Source organism: Phyllobates terribilis, unplaced genomic scaffold, assembly GCF_046119375.1.
Source record: "Phyllobates terribilis strain yellow unplaced genomic scaffold, ASM4611937v1 Scaffold_11__3_contigs__length_659146591, whole genome shotgun sequence".
Lineage (NCBI taxonomy): Eukaryota > Metazoa > Chordata > Amphibia > Anura > Dendrobatidae > Phyllobates > Phyllobates terribilis.
The window spans coordinates 582,337,876-582,352,977 of NW_027362771.1; the positions used below are offsets into that span (position 1 = coordinate 582,337,876).

Below are 15,102 nucleotides of genomic sequence, written 5' to 3' on the forward strand. Positions count from 1 at the left end.
ATTACTCCATATATCCGCCCTATATCTCCTCCTATTACTCCATATATCCTCGCTATATCTCCTCCTATTACTCCATATATCCTCCCTATATCTCCTTCTATTACTCCATATATCCTCCCTATATTTCATCCTATTTCTCCATATATTCTCCCTATATCTCCTTCTATTACTCCATATATCCTCCCCTATATCTCCTATTACTCCATATATCCTCCCTATATCTCCTCCTATTACTCCATATATCCTCCTTATATCTCCACCTATTATTCCAAATATCTTCTATATCTCCTCCTACTACTCCATATATCCTCCGCTATATCTCCTCCTATTACTCCATATATCATCCCTATATCTCCTTCTATTACTCCATATATCCTCCCTATATTCCGTCCTATTACTCCATATATTCTCCCCTATATCTCCTTCTATTACTCCATATATCCTCCCCTATATCTCCTATTACTCCATATATCCTCCCTATATCTCCTCCTATTACTCCATATATCCTCCTTATATCTCCACCAATTATTCCAAATATCTTCTATATCTCCTCCTACTACTCCATATATCCTCCCCTATATCTCCTCCTATTACTCCATATATCTCCTCCTATTACTCCATATATCCTCTCTATATCTCTCCTATTACTCCATATATCGTCCCCTATATTTCATCGTATTTCTCCATATATCATCCTCCCTATATCTTCTCCTATTACTCCATATATCCTCTCCCAATATTTAATCTTATTACTCTATATATTCTCCTTGCATCTCCTCCTATTACTCCATATATCCTCCCTATATCTCCTCTTATTACTCCATATATCCGCCCTATATCTCCTCCTATTACTCCATATCTCCTCCTATTACTCCATATATCCTCTCTATATCTCCTCCTATTACTCCATATATCCTCTCTATATCTCCTCCAATTACTCCATATATCCTTCCTATATATATCCTCCCTATATCTCCTCCTATTACTAAATATATCCTCCCTATATATCGTCCTATTACTCCATATATCCTCCCTATATCCCCTCCTATTACTCCATATATCCTCCCTATATCTCCTCCTATTACTAAATATATCCTCCTATATCTCCTCCTATTACTCCATATATCCTCTCTATATCTCCTCCTATTACTCCATATATCCTCCTATATCTCCTCCTATTACTCCATATATCCTCCCTATATCTCCCTCTATTACTCCATATACCCTCCTATATCTCCTCCTATTATTCCATATATTCTCCTATATCTCCTCCTATTACTCCTTATATCCTCCTATATCTCCTCCTATTACTCCATATATCCTCCTATATCTCCCCCTATTACTCCATATATCCAACCTATATGTCCTCCTATATCTTCTCCTATTACTCCATATATCCTCCCTATATCTCCTCCTATTACTCCATATATCCTCCTATATCTCCTCCTATTACTCCATATATCCTCCCTATATCTCCCTCTATTACTCCATATACCCTCATATATCTCCTCCTGTTACTCCATATATCCTCCTATATCTCCTCCTATTACTCCTTATATCATCCTATATCTCCTCCTATTACTACATATATCCTCCTATATCTCCCCCTATTACTCCATATATCCAACCTATATGTCCTCCTATTTCTCCATATATCCTCCCTATATCTCCTCTTATTACTCCATATATCCCCCTATATCTCCTCCTATTACTCCATATATCCTCTGTATATCTCGTCCTATTACTCCATATATTCTCCCTATATTTCCTCCTATTACTCCATATATCCTCCCTATATCTCCTTGTATTACTCCATATATCCTCTCCTATATCTCGACCTATAACTCCATATATCCTCCTTATATCTCCTCCTATTACTACATATATCCTCCCTATATTTTCCCTATATCTCCTCCTATAACTCCATATATTTTCAATATATCTCCTCCTATTACTCCATATATCCTTTATATATCTCACCTATTAATCCATATATCCTCCTCATATCTCCTATTACTCCATATATCCTCCTTATATCTCCTCCTATTATTCCATATATCCTCTCCTATATCTCCTCCTATTACTCCATATATCCTCCCTATATCTCATCCTCTTACTCCATATATTCTCCCTATATCTCCTCCTATTACTCCAAATATCATCTATATCTCCCCCTATTACTCCATATATCCTCCTTATATCTCCTCCTATTACTCCATATATCCACCCTATACTTCCTATTACTAAATATATCCTCCCCTATATCTCCTCCTATTACTAAATATATCCTCCCTATATCTCTTCCTATTACTTCATATATCCTCCCTATATCTCCTCCTATTACTCCATATATCCTCCCTTATATCTCCTCCTATTACTCCATATATCATCCCCTATATCTCCACTTATTATTCCAAATATCTTCTATATCTCCTCCTACTACTCCATATATCCTGCCCTATATCTCTTCCTATTACTCCATATATCCTCCCTATATCTGCTCCTATTACTCCATATATCCACCCTATATCTCAACTTATTACTCCAAATCTCTTCTATATCTCCTCCTACTACTCCATATATCCTCCCCTATATCTCCTATTACTAAATATATCCTCCCCTATATATCCTCCTATTACAAAATATATCCTCCCTATATCTCCTCCTATTACAAAATATATCCTCCCTATATCTCCTCCTATTACTTAATATATCCTCCCTATATCTCCTATTACTCCATATATCCTCCCTATATCTCCTCCTATAACTCCATATATCCTCCCCTATATCTCCTCCTATTACTCCATATATCCTCCCCTATATCTCCTATTACTCCATATATCTTCCCCTATATCTCCTCCTATTACTCCATATATCCTCCCTATATCTCCTCCTATTGCTCCATATATTTTCCCTATATCTCATAGAATCATAGAATGGTAGAGTTGGAAGGGACCTCCTGGGTCATCTGGTCCAACCCCCTGCTCAAAGCAGGATTCACTAAATCATCTCAGACAGATGTCTGTCCAGCCTCTGTTTGAAGACGTCCATTGAAGGGGAACTCACCACCTCTCGTGGCAGCCTGTTCCACTCATTAATCACCCTGTCAAAAAGTTTTTTCTAATATCTAATCTGTGTCTCCTCCCATTTAGTTTCATCCCATTGCTTCTAGTCTTTCCTTGTGCAAATGAGAATAAAGATGATCCTTCTACAATGTGACAGCCCTTGACATATTTGTAGACAGCTATTAAGTCTCCTCTCAGTCTTCTTTTTTGCAAGCTAAACATTCCCAAATCCTGCAACCGTTCCTCATAGGACATGGTTTGCAGACCAGTCACCATTCTGGTCGCTCTTCTCTGAACTTGCTCCAGTTTGTCTATGTCTTTTTTAAAATGTGGTGCCCAAAACTGTACACAGTATTCCAGATGAGGTCTGACCAAAGAGGAGTAAAGACCGATAATGACTTCACGTGATCTAGACTGTATGCTTCTGTTAATACATCCCAGAATTGTATTTGCCTTTTTTGCTGCTGCATCACACTGTTGACTCATGTTCAGTCTATGATCTATTAGTATACCTAAATCTTTTTCACATGTACTGTTGCTTAGCTCTATTCCTCCCATTCTGTATATGCTTTTTTCATTTTTATTGCCCAGATGTAGTACTTTGCATTTTTCCCTGTTAAAAACCATTCTGTTGGTTGCTGCCCACTGCTCCAGTTTATTTAGGTCTTTTTGAATCCTCTCTCTCTCTTCTCTAGTATTAGCTATCCCTCCTAGCTTTGTGTCATCAGCAAATTTAATCAGTTTACCCTCAATTCCTTCATCTAAATCATTGATAAAGATGTTGAACAATACAGGTCCCAGGACGGAGCCCTGTGGTACCCCACTTGAGACATTCATCCAGCTGGATGTGAAGCCATTTACAATCACCCTTTGAGTCCGATCACTAAGCCAGTTATGAATCCACCTAACAGTTGCCTGGTCCATTGCATACTTGGTCATTTTTTCAATAAGGATGGTGTGAGATACTTTGTCAAATGCTTTGCTGAAGTCAAGATATACTATATCTACAGCATTTCCCTGATCCACCCAGTCAGTGATTCTGTCATAGAAGGAAATTAAGTTAGTCTGACATGACTTGTTAGTTATAAACCCATGCTGACTCTGGTTAATCACTTCATTCTTATCCAGGTACTTACATACATGTTGTTTAATAATTTGTTCAAAGATCTTTCCTGGTATAGAAGTCAGACTCACCGGCCTATAGTTCCCTGGGTCCACCTTCTTCCCCTTTTTGAAGATAGGAACAACATTTGCTCTTCTCCAGTCTTCTGGGACTTCTCCTGTTCTCCAAGAATTTTCAAAGATTATGGAGAGTGGTTCTAAAATTTCTTCTACGATCTCCTTCAGTACTCTGGGGTGTAATTCATCTGGACCTGGAGACTTGAACTCATTTATGTTAGCTAAATATTCCCTCACAATCTTTCTGTTTACAAATAACTTGGATTCTTCTATTCCTTTAAAAGGACAGTGAAGATCAGTTGATGTTACATTTTCTTTCTGAGAGAAAACAGATGCAAAATAGGAATTAAAAAGTTTGGCCTTCTCAACATCCTCTCTTACCATTTCTCCATTTTCATCCTGTAAAAATCCTATAGCATCTTTGACTTTTCTTTTACTTTTGACATACCCCCAAAATCCTTTTTTATTGCTTTTGACATCTCTTGCAAGCCTTAATTCATTGTCAGCTTTAGCTAACCTGATACATGCCCTGCAGGATCTGCAGACTGCATTATAATCTTCTTTAGATATGCCTCCCTCTTTCCATTTAATAAACATTTCTTTCTTTCTTTTTAGCATGTGTTTAAGTTCTGTGTTCATCCATCCTGGTTTCCTTAAATGCTTCCCATTCTTCCTACTTTTCGGGATTGTTAACGATTGTGCTTTGAGAATCTCATTTTTAAAAATTTCCCATCCTTCCTGGACATTTTTGTCCTTAAGGACATCCAGCCATTGGATCCCTCCTATTCTCTTTCTGAGTCTCTTAAAATCTGCCTTTCTAAAATCTAACCTTGAAGTTTGAGTCTTCACATGTCTTCCTCCTCTAGTTATCCAAAATTCTATAATAGCATGATCGCTGCCTCCTAGGGTCCCAGCCACTTTTACCTCCTCAACCATTTCCTCCTTGTTTATAAGGATTAGATCCAAAGTAGCAGATCCCCTTGTTTTCTCCCCTACCTTTTGGAAGATAAAGTTGTCAGCAAGAGAGGATAAGAATTTGCTTGACCTGTTAGTTTTACTTGAGAGAGATTCCCAACAAATGTCTGGATAGTTGAAATCTCCCATGACCACTACGTCATATTTTTTTGAGAACTTGGTCATTTGATACATAAAGAGTTCATCCATATATTCAGCTTGCCCAGGTGGCCTGTAGTAAATGCCTACAATGGTGTCCTTTCCATTGTTCTCTCCTTGTATTCTTACCCAAACAGTTTCCACAGAACTCCCAGTCTCTGAAGCTTCAATCTCTGTGCAGATATACGCTTTTCTAACATACAATGCGACACCTCCTCCTCGTTTATCAAGTCTGTTTCTTGCAAATAAGTTGTATCCTTTTAGCCTTTTATTCCAATCATGTGTATCGTCCCACCAAGTTTCAGTGATTCCAATGACATCATATTTCTTTTCCTGCGTTAGTAGTTCTAATTCTCCTTGTTTGTTGCCCATGCTTTGTGCATTTGTATAAAAACATTTTAGTTTGTGATTGGTTTCTCTTCTTCCCATATTTTTATTATTTAAATTGTTTTGTCTTTGTTCTTCCTTTCCACTTCCAGTAGCAGAGATCTCAATAGTATTTGTCAGCTGTATGGCTTTTTCTGGCCTTTTGCTTCCCTTCCCACATTGTTCTAGTTTAAAGCTCTCCTGATGAGTGCAGCAAGGCAATTTCCAAATACATGTTTTCCAGTCTTCGTAAGGTGCACCCCATCTCTAGCAAGTAGTCCATCGTATAGGTAATTCATTCCGTGATCCAGAAATCCAAATCCTTGTTGACGGCACCATCGACGTAGCCAGTTGTTCACCTGTAGAATCTTATTCCACCTCATTGTTCCATGGCCATCCACTGGGAGGATGGATGAGAAGACCACCTGCGCTCCCAATTCTTTCACTTTCTTGCCCGTCTTCAAAGTCACTGCAGATGGTTTCCAGGTCCTTTCTTGCGGTGTCATTTGTCCCCACATGTATTAGCAGGAATGGGTAGTGATCTGTAGGTCTGAAGAGTCTTGATATCCTGTCAGACACATCTTTAATTTTTGCTCCTGGAAGACAGCACATTTCTCTTGAGGTTATGTCTGGTCTGCAGATAGCAGCCTCTGTTCCTCTTAACAGGGAATCCCCCATGACCACCACTCTCCGTTTTTTCTTCACAACATTCTTCTTTCTCCATCCAGGAGGATTCTGAGGGCTTACAAGGTTATTCATTGCTGGCAAAGTCTTATTTTGCTGTATTTCTTCATGGTTCTCCTGCGTGAGAGCCTGGTACTGGTTCCTGAGCAGTATGGGTGCTGACTGCCTCTCGATCCTCCTGCTTCTGTGGGTCACATGCTTCCATTCCTCTGTTTCCTCAGGTGCAGTTCGAATTTCTTCTCTTTCTGAATCATGAAGAGATAATTCTGCTCTGTCTAAGAACTCTTCACCTTCCTTAATGATTTTCAAGGTAGTTAACCTCTCTTCTAGATTTCGCAACTTTTCCTCCAACAGGGACACAAGCTTGCATTTCTGGCATGTGAAGTTTGGCTTTTCCACTGGCAAGTCTGTGAACATGTAGCAGGATATGCAGCTCACCAAATGGCTCCTGGACTCTTCCATGTTCTTACTGTTAATGTTCTGAAAACAGTGAAAAAAGCTTAAAAAAAAAGCTTCAAAATGCGCGCGCCGGTAGGCGCGCGGTTTACCGATGTCCTCTTTTCAGCTCCAACAGCCAAAATCCAGTGTTCTTTGAGCTCACGGAGACTCTTCACTTACCCCAAAATGCAGTGGGAATATGCAAATTATCTCCTTAGGACTCCTCCCCTGGTTTACCGATGTCCTCTTTTCAGCTCCAACAGCCAAAATCCAGTGTTCTTTGAGCTCACGGAGACTCTTCACTTACCCCAAAATGCAGTGGGAATATGCAAATTATCTCCTTAGGACTCCTCCCCTGGTTTACCGATGTCCTCTTTTCAGCTCCAACAGCCAAAATCCAGTGTTCTTTGAGCTCACGGAGACTCTTCACTTACCCCAAAATGCAGTGGGAATATGCAAATTATCTCCTTAGGACTCCTCCCCTGGTTTACCGATGTCCTCTTTTCAGCTCCAACAGCCAAAATCCAGTGTTCTTTGAGCTCACGGAGACTCTTCACTTACCCCAAAATGCAGTGGGAATATGCAAATTATCTCCTTAGGACTCCTCCCCTGGTTACTATTACTCCATATATCTACTCCTATTACTCCATATACCATCCCCTATATCTCCTCCTATTACTCCATATATCCTCCCTATATCTCCTCCTATTACTCCATATATACTCCCTATATCTCCTCCTATTACTCCATATAACCTCCCTATATCTCCTCCTATTACTCCATACATCCTCCCTATATCTCCTCCTATTACTCCATATATCCTCCCTATATCTCCTCCTATTACTCCATATATCCTCCCTATATCTCCTCCTATTACTCCATATATTCTCCCCCATATCTCCTTCTATTACTCCATATATCCTCCCCTACATCTCCTATTACTCCATATATCCTCATTATATCTCCACCTATTATTCCAAATATCTTCTATATCTCCTCCTACTACTCCATATATCCTCCGCTATATCTCCTCCTATTATTCCATATATCCTCCCCAATATCTCCTCCAATTACTCCATATATCCTCCCCTATATCTCCTCCTATTACTCCATATATCCTCTCTATATCTCTCCTATTACTCCATATATCGTCCCCTATATTTCATCCTATTTCTCCATATATCATCCTCCCTATATCTTCTCCTATCACTCCATATATCCTCTCCCAATATTTAATCTTATTACTCTATATATTCTCCTTGCATCTCCTCCTATTACTCCATATATCCTCCCTATATCTCCTCCTATTACTCCATATATCCGCCCTATATCTCCTCCTATTACTCCATATCTCCTCCTATTACTCCATATATCCTCCTATTACTCCATATATCCTTCCTACATCTCCTATTAGTCCATATATCCTTCCTATATCTCCTATTACTCCATATAGCTCCTCCTACTACTCCATATATCCTCCCTATATCTCCTCCTATTGCTCCATATATCCTCCCTATATCTCCTCCTATTACTCCATATATCCTCTCTATATCTCCTCCTATTACTCCACATATCCTCCTATTACTCCATATATCCTTCTTATACCTCCTATTAGTCCATATATCCTCCCTATATCTCCTCTTATTACTCCATATAGCTCCTCCTATTACTCCATATATCCTCCCTATATCTCCTCCTATTGCTCCATATATCTTCCGATATCTCCTCCTATTACTCCATATATCTTCCCTATATCTCCTCCTATTACTCCATATATCCTCCCTATATCTCCTCCTATTACTCCATATATCCTCCCTGTATCTCCTCCTATTACTCCATATATCTTCCATATATCTCCTCCTATTACTCCATATATCCTCCCTATATCTCCTTCTATTACTACATATATTTGCAATATTTCTAATCCTATTACTCCATATATCCTCCTTATACTTCCTCCTATTACTCCATATATCATCCCCTATATCTCCTCCTATTACTCCATATATTCTCCCTCTATACCCTCCTATTACTCCATATATCCTCCCTATATCTCCTCCTATTACTCCACGTATCCTCCCTGTATCTCCTCCTATTACTCCATATATCCCCCTAGATCTCCTCCTATTAATCCATATATTCTGCCTATATCTCCCTCTATTACTCCATATATTTTCCCTATATCTCCTCCTATTACTCCATATATCCTCTCTACATCTCCCCTATTACTCCATATATCGTCCCCTATATATCATCCTATTTCTTCATATATCCTCCCTATATCTCCCCTATTACTCCATATATCCTCCCCTATATCTCCTCCTATTACTCCATATATCATCCCTACATCTCCTCCTATTACTCCATATATCCTCCTATATCTCCTCCTATTACTCAATATATCCTCCCTATATCTCCTCCTATTACTCCATATATCCTCCCTATATCTCCCCCTATTACTCCATATATCCTCCCTATATCTCCTCCTGTTACTCCATATATCCTCCCCTATATCTCCTCCTGTTACTCCATATATCCTCCCCTATATCTCCTCCTATTACTCCATATATCATCCCTACATCTCCTCCTATTACTCCATATATCCCCCTATATCTCCTCCTATTACTCAATATATCCTACCTATATCTCCTCCTATTGCTCCATATGTCCTCCCTATATCTCCCCCTATTACTCCATATATCCTCCCTATATCTCCTCCTATTACTCCATATATCAACCCTATATCTCCTCCTATTACTCCATATATCCCCCTATATCTCCTCCTATTACTCCATATATCCTCTCTACATCTCCCCTATTACTCCGTATATCGTCCCCTATATCTCACCCTATTTCTTCATATATCCTCCCTATATCTCCCCTATTACTCCATATATCTACTCCTATTACTCCATATACCATCCCCTATATCTCCTCCTATTACTTCATAAATCCTCCCCTATATCTCCTCCTATTACTCCATTTATCCTTTCTATATCTCCCCTATTATTCCATATATCGTCCATTATATCTCCTCCTATTACTCCATATATCCTCCCTATATGTCCTCATATTACTCCATATATCTTCCTTATATCTCCTCTTATTACTCCATATATCCTCCCTATATCTCCTCCTATTACTCCATATATCCTCCCTATATATCCTCCTATTACTCCATATATTCTCCCTATATCTCCTTCTATTACTCCATATATCCTCTCTATATCTCCTCCTATTACTCCATATATCCTCCCTATATCTCCTCCTTTTACTCCATATATCCTCCTATTACTCCATATATCACCCCCATTATTTCTCCTATTACTCCATGTATCCTCCATATATCCTCCCTATATCTCCTCTTATTACTCCATATATCCTCCCTATATCTCCTCCTATTACTCCATATATCCTCCCTTTATCTCCTCCTATTAATCCATATATCCGCTCTATATCTCCCCTATTACTCCATATATCGTCCTCTATATCTCATCCTATTTCTCCATATATCCTCCCTTTATCTCCCCTATTACTCCATATATCGTCCCCTACATCTCCTCCTATTACTCCATATATCCTCCCTATATCTCCTCCTATTACTCTATATATCCTCCCTACATCTCCCCTATTACTTTATATCAACTATATCTCCGCTATTACTCCATATATACTCCCTATATCTCCTCCTATTACTCCATATATCATCCCTATATCTCCTCCTGCTAGTCCATATATCCTCCCCTATATCTCCCACTATTACTCCATATATCCTCCCTATATCTCCTTCTATTACTCCACATATCCCCCCTATATCTCCTCTTATTACTCCATATATCCTCCCTTTATCTCCTCCTATTACTCCATATATCCTCCTATTACTCCATATATCCTTCCTATATCTCCTCCTATTACTCCATATATACCCCTATATCTCCTCCTTACTCCATATATCCTCCCTATATCTCCTCCTATTACTCCATATATCCTCCCTTTATCTCCTCATATTACTCCATATATCCTCTCTATATCTCCCCTATTACTCCATATATCGTCCTCTATATCTCATCCTATTACTCCATATATCCTCCCTTTATCTCCTCCTTTTACTCCATATATCTCCCCTATTACTCCATATATCGTCCCCTACATCTCCTCCTATTACTCCATATATCCTCCCTATATCTCCTCCTATTACTCCATATATCCTCCCTACATCTCCCCTATTACTTTATATCAACTATATCTCCCCTATTACTCCATATATACTCCCTATATCTCCTATTACTCCATATATCATCCCTATATCTCCCCCTGTTAGTCCATATATCCTCCCCTATATCTCCCACTATTACTCCATATATCCTCCCTATATCTCCTCCTTACTCCATATATCCTCCCCTATATCTCCTCCTATTACTCCATATATCCCCCTATATCTCCTTCTATTACTCCACATATCCCCCCTATATCTCCTCTTATTACTCCATATATCCTCCCTTTATCTCCTCCTATTACTCCATATATCCTCCTATTACTCCATATATCCTCCCTATATCTCCTCCTGTTAGTCCATATATCCTTTCTATATCTTCTCCTATTACTTTATATATCCTCCCTATATCTCCTGTTACTCCATATATCCTCTCTATATATCCTCCTATTACTCCATATATCCTCCCTATGTCTCCTTCTATTACTCCATATATCCTCTCCCAATATTTAATCTTATTACTCCATATATCCTCCCTATATCTCCTCCTATTACTCCATATATCCCCCGTATATCTCCTCCTATTACTCCATAGATCCTCCCTTTATCTCCTCCTATTACTCCATAGATCCTCCCTATATCTCCTCCTATTACTCCATATATCCTCCCTACATCTCCTCCTATTACTCCATATATCCTCCCTATATCTCCTCCTATTACTCCATATATTCTCCCTATATCTCCTCCTATTACTCCATATATCGTCCCCTATATCTCCCCCTATTACTCCATATATCCTCCCTATATCTCCTCATATTATTCCATACATTCTTTGCCTTTATTTCCTATTACTCATCTTTCCTATTTTACTTTTCTCTCCTGTATAACCCTATATCACTTATAGTTACTGGAAATACAACATTACTGAATGTATGAATATGCTTTATTTGAATTGGCAGAAACGGAAAGTGAATTTGTGCTTTTGATGGAATTTCTTTAGAAGCGGGAGCCTGTGGGGGAAACTCGTGATTTTCTAATTTTTACAGAAAAAAAGTTAATACAAAACAGAAATGGAATCAAACCATTAAGCTGAATGCAGAGGTCATAGAAAGTGTCACTTCACTAAGTGCTCCTCTTCTCTGTACTGTATTGTAGTATCCCAGGACACATTAGATTATAAGCTCTGCGGACAAGTCATGAGACATTCACCATTCTTTCTCCTCGTGCCAGCTCATGGACTCTTGTTCCTTCACCTCTGTTTACATCAAGTGTAAGGATTGTCAGCCTAATTTTATAGCAACACAATATATTAAAAAAATTGACTTCCTTTGCATTAGCACTAAAACAGCCTGGCCCCTCACCTGCGCCTCAATTGTCCACACAGTGAGAAAACTATTTTCATTTCCATTATTCACAAGATTCATAAATATTTGCAAATTAAAAGATCAGTTAAGGCCTGTTTAATGAGGAACTAATTAGACTTTGGGTTATATCTAATGTGTTTGTACTTGTTCCATTAAAACTAGGGCACCATCAATCAGTGTCTGTAACTGATACTGCAGGGTAAGGAGCGTTTGTGCGCTGCATATACAAATATGCGCTTGTGCGGCTGTTTTTCTACATGTTCATTTTATAGTGTAGTTATTGCCTGAAGTGTCATCATTACATAGAATGGTATGATGGTGTTTATATATTGCTCGCAGACGTTTACTGTGTGGCATATTATACGGTACAGTCAGATGCAGAGATGATTGACAACACAGTTCTAGCTTTCTGGCTGCAGACATTTATCAAGGTTACATATGAAAAGTCATTGTGCTATATGTTCAAAGTGAGGTGGCTATAGGTAGGCATAACCCAGATCCTAGTCTGTGAATGGGTCTATATGAGGCAGTGCAGGGATGTGACAGTATTAGTGATGAGCGAGTATGTTCTGTTAACCCTTTCAGCGAGCATGCTCGGGTGCTCGCCGAGTATCTTCAGCTGTGCTCGGTGTTATGTTTTAGTCACTCCGTGCTCATGATTTGCGACTGTTTGACAACTTTAATACATGTGAGGAATGCCTAAGAAACAAGCATTCCTCACATGTATTAAAGCTGTCAAACAGTCGCAAATCATGAGCACTGATTGACTAAAACATAACACCCGAGCATGATGAAGGAGCACGCTGAAGATACTCGAGAAAACACCTGAGCACGCTCGTAAATCTCGAGTAATGAGAATGCTCGCTCATCACTAGACAGTATGATATTTACACAATAATGGAATAACTGTAGACTAAGTTATGTTACTGTGCACATACCTGACCATAATGGTTGTGGGGGAACTCTGACCAGTCCCCAACTGTAAAGCAAGTTACAATGCTCTGTCTGTTCAGATACCTTTTTTCTCCATAGCCGGCATTACTCTTTTCAGCAATTTGTGCTTAGTATGGATTAATGTTTGCTATTCAAAAACATTAATGAACTTTAGGTGCCCATAACCTTGACGCCAGTTCACTGGTTGTCCTTCCTTGAAAGACTTTTGTTACGTACTAAAAACCGCATGCCAGGAACACCCCAGAAGATCATCTACTTTGGTGAAAGTCCTGACTAGAGATGGGCAAACCAGAACAGAAATGTTTGGTGTTTGTACCGGACAGACACTGTTGGGGTTTGTACGCCGAAACACAGACTTTCTCTTGAAGTCCAGTACAGTGTTTGGGGTAAGTCCGTTGTGGCGCGGAGGAGAGATTTTTTTTTTCCTTACAAGTTCAGATCTCCATTATGTTTTAATGGGGTTCGGGTTCTAGTGGAAGTTTGGGTACTGTTCTGATATCCGAACCAAACTTTATCAAAAGTTTAGGTCAGGAACCAGTCCCCCAATTTCCACCGGTCCGCCCTTCCTTACCCAATTGTTAAGTTATCACAACCTGGCCCTTGAGAAAGACGCTCAAATTTGCTTGGTCTTTTTTCCTGCTTCCAACATATCAAGTTCGAGAACTGAGTGTTCACTTTCTCCTTAACATAGTCCACTCCTAAGAAAGGTACCCTTGTAATGAGAGAATCGATGGTATTCATTTCAATTGTCAGTGGTTTTAATGTTATGGCTTCATATATACATAGTTTAAACGTCTACTCTTTTAGGTTTGCTACACTGTCACTCCTTACCTATTCTATATACATCCACTGGTTGTATGATGCAGTTGCGCTGCACTTTATTGTTATTTCTCCATAACCTACATTCTAATACATTCACCTCTCCAGTTACGAAAATCCAACAGATGTACCTGTTCGATATCAGCCTTGGGTAGGGTTAGGACAGACTAACTTACTACTACACAAGGTACAGTAGCATCAGTAGCATGGCATAGCAGAGAGTACTAGACAGAATATTACCTTCCAATAACTACTTCAATGGATTAACTTTCTTTTCTTTCTCCCGAAAGTTGTATCTTTATAAAGCAGAGGAAATATATTACAATTTCAAATAATAGCGATAATATATATAGCCTTTTTTTCTTGGTCAAAACCATCCTCTAATTTATTTTTTTATATTATTAAATATGAAAAATAATAATTATTACACACACAACTATATATATATGTATATATATATATATATATATATATATATATATATATATATATATACACATACATACACACACACACACATTTACACATACATATATACCTTTATATATAGTATATTATGAAGTATTATATATATATTAAATAGTTTACATATATTCCGTCCCACTGTTCAGAAAGATTTACATGGCTAATACTATAATATTACTACTATTTGCATACAATCCACGCGTCATTCAAATTTTATCAATTACATGTCATCTGATACGTCTCTCCATTATGTCTTAAGGGTCTCTGGTTTAATCTTAAGGTAAGCGTTCATTTGATCTACTTAGGGTTAATTGCCAGCTTACTTACAGTCTCGTCATTATCTAGATGGATTTCTAGAGTCGTCTAAAATACACATGAAACTGCAATTAACTAGCGATGGTCCAACCCTGTAATGCACCCTTATAGGATAAAAAAAAATCCA

The 15,102-nt window shown here is 38.6% G+C and overlaps 1 protein-coding gene across 5 annotated transcripts in view; it reads left to right on the plus strand.

Annotated features, from left to right (window-relative positions):
• NFIX (nuclear factor I X) overlaps positions 1-15,102 on the plus strand; it is a 209,478-nt gene that overhangs the window by 103,793 nt on the left and 90,583 nt on the right. The window lies entirely within an intron of this gene.